This window comes from Phalacrocorax aristotelis, chromosome 3 (assembly GCF_949628215.1).
Source record: "Phalacrocorax aristotelis chromosome 3, bGulAri2.1, whole genome shotgun sequence".
NCBI lineage: Eukaryota > Metazoa > Chordata > Aves > Suliformes > Phalacrocoracidae > Phalacrocorax > Phalacrocorax aristotelis.
The window spans coordinates 102,394,987-102,401,644 of record NC_134278.1 but is presented as its reverse complement, the minus strand read 5'-3'; the positions used below and the strand labels follow the sequence as shown (position 1 = coordinate 102,401,644).

Sequence of the window (6,658 nt, the reverse complement as noted above, 5' to 3'; positions counted from 1 at the left end):
TAATGAAATCCGCTCACCGCAAATCACAGACCTCTGCCGTACGCTATAATCAAATTTCTGCTTGCCTTAAAAAACCCAGGCCATCCTCCTCCACCCCCGTTCTCCAGGCAAACCCCAAATCAAAGGTTTCCAGCCATCACACCCCTCCAGCTATGCATGGTCCCAGGCCATCTCTCCCGGCCTTCGTTGCCATCGCCTGTCCCACCCCCCCCGCCCCCGCGATGACCAGTGCCTTCCCTCGGTGGCCAAAAGAGGAGGTTGCCCGGGACCACCGCTGTCCGCCCGGCCGGGCCCGCTGAGGTTATCCTGGCCGCCTGCATATGGGGATGGGGTGTGATGGAGGAGCTGGGGATGTTGGAGGAAACGGAGGGGCTGGAGGCTTTCCTGCGTCCAGCAGCCAAAAAGAAGGGTCGGGGAGGGGTGGGTGTGTGTGAGAAGGAGGGAGAGACACGCTCCACAGACCGCGCCAGCCCCATTTCCCTGGTAATGTGTCACCAGCAATGTAAGTCAACTATTCAGGGGTCAGAGACGGCTGATAAATCACGCCGAACGGGGATTTTACCGTCCTCACGGCACCCTTGTCACGGGGCTCTGCTGACCCACTCCGCGGGCCGTGCACCGGTACCGGCCTCGGGCGGGGTGGCAGCGCACATGCCAAATTAAGAGGCACTTTCTCTTCCGCGGCTTCCCCCCCCCCCCCCCCTTTTTTTTTTTGCTGACCCGAGCGGCAGCCCAAGGCCGCCTCCCCAGGGAAAACGCCGCCCGCCGCGGCGCCGCAGCCCCGGAGGGACCGGGCGCTGCGCGGTGCCCCGGGCGGGGAAGCGGCGGAGGTGGTTTGTCGGGACGGCAGGAGGGGAAGGCTGGGGCCGGGGCTCTCCATTTCTCCCTTTCTTCCTTTGGCTAAGGCACTTTCTCCCTTAACCCTTCCGCCGGCGGGCTGCCTGCAGGAGGGAAAGCCCGCCCGGCCCTGCCCGATTTAAGCCGGGCTACGGAGGGCGCTGACCCGAGCGGGACCGGGATAAGCCAGAAGGAGGATGAGATGCGGCAGGGAGCCGGCCCGTCTCTCCGAAAACATCCCGGTACTATTCGCTTCACCATACTGTTTCGCCGGGCAGATCCCGATGTGGAGGGTTTAGCCTGCGTGGCCGCTTCCCCAGCCCCGGAGAGCCCCTTTCCGCGCCCACCCACTGGTGTCTGTGACCACAGCCGTGACTGGTTAGCAGTCGGCGTGTGAGGAAGGGTCTCTACTTTCTCCTCGACGAAGCCCTTGGGGAGGTGTCCGGGAGGAATGGGAGGGGTGCAGTCCTGGTGGCCCCCTCGGGCTGCGGGGTGCCCCGGCCCACGCCGGTCCTCCCTACCGCCACCGGCCCCAGGCGGCTCCGCGACACCGGCCGGATCGGGCCCCTCTCTCCGGCTACAGTAGATGTGTTTATTTGCGCCGAGCACCCCTCCTCATAAATCCCACCATCTATAATCATTATCTACATGGAAACTTTTGCCCCGTGCAGCCCCCAGCCCCCCCCTCCCCTCCCCTCCCCAGTTAACGGTGATGATTTTAAAAGCATGCGATGATCTAAGCCCTAATACTAATATTATGCATCATTTGGACAGGATAACCATGCCACCTTGTCAAACGCTGCCTCTTTACACAACCCATTTGCTGCATCGCAGAGTCATAACGGCGGTGATGGATGGGCCGGGGACCCCCCCGGCGCCCCCCCGGCGCGGGGAGGAATGCGGGCGGGCCGAGCCCCCGGCCCGCACCCCGCCGGCCACAATTTATAGTCTGTATATATTTGCTGGCTCCAGATATCGGCAACGTAATGGATGGTTATATTTTATGAATCCGAGCCTCGGATCTGGGGACTCGGGAGTCCCTTCCTTGTATGGTGCACTCCTGTCTCGCCCCTAATCCGCCCGGCAGGCAATAAACTTCCCCCGCTAAACGCGCCGGGAGATAACAGTCAACTTTTATTGATTACAAGAAAATGCTCGAAACTAAATAAAGGGCTTTTATGAGCATCCCTGCGAAGAGCCTTTTCTCCGCAACCATTAGGCGCAATATCGACATTTTACTGCGTGTAAACTGTGAACTTGTTTAGCCGTAAACGTGGGAGCGGGTGAAAGGCGGTTGACAAGCGAGATGCCCCGGCGGTGCTCGCCGAGGGGAGCCGAGGCTACAACCCCGGGGGGGGCCCGGCCAGCCGCCGGCTCCCCTCTCCCTCCCTCCCTCCCTCTCTCTTCCCCCTTGACGAAGGCAGCGGTGCGGGAATCGCTCCCAAATCCAAAAACAGGGAGCGCTGGGGAGCAGCGAAGGAGAGGCTGAGCAGTGGAAGGCGGAAAGTCATTTCACGCAGGCGTTGGAAGAGGGACCTTGGGAAAGTCATTGCCCGGGTGTACCTGGAGGGGAGGATGCGGGGGAGTCCACTCTCGTTTTGAAGTGGATGACCGTGGGAGGTTGCTCCCCCTTCCCCCCGTTTCCACAGGCCTGGGGGGCGAAGGTGAGGATTTATTCGGGGTATTTTTTTATTCCAACCGTCTTCTTTAGAGCTTCAGAGGTGTAAGGGGTGATGAATTTTCCACCTGGAGGAGGGCTTGTACTAAGGGATGTGTGTGTCCGGCACAGTCTTTGATCTCCCCGGGGGTGGAGGGGGCTGCACCTCGCCTCACCCGCCCCAGCCCAGGGCATGCAGCCTGTCGGGGAGAACCGGCTTATTTCGGCCATCACGTAGTAGCACAGGGGATGGGGAGGTGCTGCCAAAAGCATCACAGAAAAGAAAACCCCACCCCAACCCCACCCGTGGCAGGATCGAGCCCTGAGCTTGAAACAGCAGCCATCGCACACTTCTTTTTTTTTTTGTGTGGCGTGGCGGCGCTTAATATTTTGAGCACAATCCTCTCGTAAATTGCTCAAGATGTTCCGTGGCTTCATTACTGTTGTTATTTCTGTCCGTAGGCGGCCGGCTCGGAAGTCACAAACACATTATTTTCTCCTGCAACCTCATTGCCAGCCTTCAAGGGCCAGGCGCAAATGTGGTTTAGTTTAGTTTTTTTTTTTTTTCCCTCTTGTTGTTCTGTTTGCCACACTTTGGAAAGGTAACTGTAAAATCACTCAGTGTCTGCGAGTTGTATAGCATTTTACTGGAAAGCTATAAAACTGTCTTATTCCCTAATGTTTCTTGATTAACTTATGAGCATAAAGGAAATGCTTGAATAGTGTTCCCTCTGCGGTTTTCTTTCAGCGAGGGGAAGCCAAGGGAAGATGCTAATATTGTCATCTTATTTTACAATTTATACCGGCTGCCCAAGCAGTGTGTATATACAAACGAAGGCGCAGCAGGGTTCAGTTTCTTAAATGCAGCCCATATATTTCAGAGATCATACTCGCCTTGATAGCCGGGCCGGCAAATTATTTAGCTTGCCCTTTATTGCTGTTAAAACGTTGGCTTCTATTTAAATAAACAAAGCGATCCAGAGCCATTTATCAATTCCATAAAGGTCCATTTAACAGGATGTCCCGGCAGCGATAGTGTGCGCTTAACCCCCCCCAGCCCCTCTGCGCTGCCTCTGCTTGCACCCCACAGTATTCACCCCCCCACCCCGCTAATAACCTGCACATGGGCCCTTGGCTTCCCCACGCAAACGCCCCTTGCTCCAGCTTGCCATGTGCTTACACTTAATTTTGTCTCTAATACATGTGGATCTCTATGCATACACATAATATTATGGTGGAAACACGTGGCTGGCCTTTTTTTTAAATTAAGCTTTTTTTGTTTGTTTTTTTTTTTTTGAAGCTGCAGCCCGTGAAGCTTCATGAGGAATATTTAGCCCATTAGCTGAATTAGCTGGTGAGAATCAAACTCAAACATAAAGGACATGAGCATCACTACTCACAGAACTGGAAAACATTTGGAGGGTTGTTATATTCAGGTCATAAATTAATAGTTGATTTATTCTTCAATCAGGAAAAAGCCATTAAGGTTTGCTCAGCTCTGGTCTGTGGGAAAATAATTTCTTTGATTGAGTTCCCCCTAAAGACCCCCAGAAGCTTTCTCTCCTCTGTCATGAACAGTCTGCTCTTTCCTGTCTTCCGGGTGGAGGGAAGAGTAGGACCTCCGGAGAAAAGCAGCTTTCCAGCATCTTGAATTTCAATTTGCATCTTTGCTCCTACCTGTTGATTTAATTTCTCTTTGCATTCGGGACCTTTCTAAATCCATCAAGAGAAAACTATGGAATAATAAGAGTGGTGTATCATCTTTTATCAGCTTTTTTCTTCCTTGGTGGTGGCCAATATTGAACCTCTGAAGGAAACAGACGTTGGGGGGGGGATGACTGAGTGGTGGGAAAGCATGGCATGGAAAGAAATTCAATCTGAGGAATGAGAGGAATGGATAAAAAAAGGCAGGGCTGATGACTTTTTCATTGCATAGGTTTCCTACAGGAGCAGTGGTTACCAGTCCCTGGTCCGCTTGTTTATTTAGTGTGTTTCTGAAATGCATGAGCTCCTAAGCTGGCCCGTGCTGCTGGAGCGCTCCACGCTTCCATGGGTGAGCCCCAGACCTGGCCCACAGCCTTGCCATTAGAAAGAAGAACCTCTCCAGCCCGTCCACCCACTGGCAGCGATGCTAGGTCACTGTGCACCATTTAGTGAATTGCTCCCCACCCCTTCTGGTGTGACACTGAACCCCAGAGACCATCAGGCTGCTGCTGTGAGGTCTGAAATTTGATATCAAAGGGCCATTTGCCTTGAAGGTAATCCTTCCCTTTCTCCTTCCCTCTTCCCACTCAAATTTGCAGGGTGCTACTTTAGGGTTCCCCCTGGCTGATGTTGATGCAGATGCAGGTCGGAGGACCCTCTGCAGCACAGGAACTGGCAGCGTGTGGGAGGGTACCCAGCACAGTGGCAGTCCATCCCCATAAACGGTGGGATAAGTGTGAGCTGGGTGGGCCCCGTGCTAGGAGCCCTGGTCTGACTCTCCTTCAGTAAGTCCCCCAAGGAATGCTCCAAACTCAACTCTCACTGTACCTCCTGGGCCAAAGTTCTGTAGAGCCCCAAATCCTAGTCTGCCATTTCAGTCCATGACTGGTGATGAGTTACAACATGATGCGGTTCAGTGGGAGCTGGCCTGGGCAGCAAGGCAACCTCATGATGTTCCTGTTGTTAAAAAAAAATCAAGGCCCATCCTGAGAAATGCAGAACGCTCTTTCCTTCCATCTTTGCTTTTTGTAAAGGTTGAAGCATATCCACTGTTGTGATCTGCACTTTTGGGTGGACCTCTGCCCTGGTGGTAAGAGTCACTGAAGTAAACAACCCAGAAACCTGCAGTGGTGAGATCCCAGTCAAGATCCATCCTGTTAAAGGTGGTAAATGGAGTCATGTGTTTGCTGCTGGGGAAGTTTCAATGTTGGGCCTAAGCTTTTCTGGGCTAATGCATCATGAGCAAGGCTTACTTACTTACTTTGTCCCAAATTATTTGCTAGCTCTACTACCTGTATAACCACGAATGAGGCAGAAAAAGAATCAGGGCAAAAAGGAAAAGTAGTAGCAGTAAGCCTGCTGGGGTAAAACAGATTGCATTTGTTTAATAAAATTTTAACCTCTTTTCTTTTTGTGTTGTTTGGTATGATAAAGTGTTTTAAAGGCAATTTACACAAGGCAGAGCAGGTAAGATTCCTTGAATGACATTGTTTAAAAAGGCTGGTGTGCAATAGTAAGCAGAAAAATGAGTCAAACAAGAGCCCAGGCTCCTCCCTTTAGGAAAGAAATGCTAAGTGGGTATTTTTCATCCATAGTTGTCTTTTTTTTAAAAGTGGTTTCCTAAAATAGTCCTTGTGATACCAATAGTGGGCCTTGCATGCATTTTCTTGAGCAATTTTTTAATCTGCTGTTGCACTGGCATGTTGAGTTGTTTTCAGCTTTATCTCTCTTAAACCCATCTCTAGTGCAATGAAAGCTTTTGCCTTGGTGCTAACTAGTTGTGTGCAAGAACAGGTTCGTAGGGGTTTGGTGCCCAAAGCTGCCAAACGTGATTTGGAGACCACTTGCGACAGAAGGCTGAACTGTCCTCCTCCAAAACAGCCTTGCTAAAAGGCAGGAGGCACCTGCTGTAAATTAGCATTTCTGGGAACAATTTTTTTTCTCTTTCAGATTTATTTTGTCGCTTGAAATGTGAGATTGATTCAAAATGTGTAAAAGGATAGTGGAGAGGGTTCAACTGAGGTAATGACCTCATCCTTGTGCTCCTTGATAGACAATGCTAGCTGTGAAAGATATTGATGACGAAGTGACACATACTTTTTATTACAAATCTTATGGTTGGTTTAATTTTCTCTTACTACCTGGGAACATGACTTGAAAATGCATAGGTATCCCATGCTTGACCGAGATAAAACATTCCCATCCATAGCGTTGTGCAACATTCCTGAGAGACAATTGTTTGTAACACCCCTTTGCTGACTAACAGATTCAGTTTGTTCTCACTCAGGCATGTGAAACGAATCCAGATTTCAGCTGTTACATTTATTTTGTGTTTCCAGAGCAGATCCATTTGCTTGGTATCATTTTTTCAAAACCTTGATTTCTGGATTGCACTGTCAATGTTAATGTACAAGGCTTAAGCTTACCCTGCTCGTGGAGGTGCAAGACCACAACAAAGAC

At 51.2% G+C, this 6,658-nt stretch overlaps 1 long non-coding RNA gene across 1 annotated transcript; it reads left to right on the top strand.

The window, feature by feature from the left end:
• The first annotated feature begins 313 nt into the window (after positions 1 to 313).
• Positions 314 to 2,034, top strand: LOC142055209 (uncharacterized). The gene is made up of 3 exons (XR_012659843.1): positions 314 to 502; positions 948 to 1,079; positions 1,612 to 2,034. It is a non-coding gene; the product is annotated as an uncharacterized LOC142055209 (long non-coding RNA).
• The last annotated feature ends 4,624 nt before the right edge of the window (positions 2,035 to 6,658 follow it).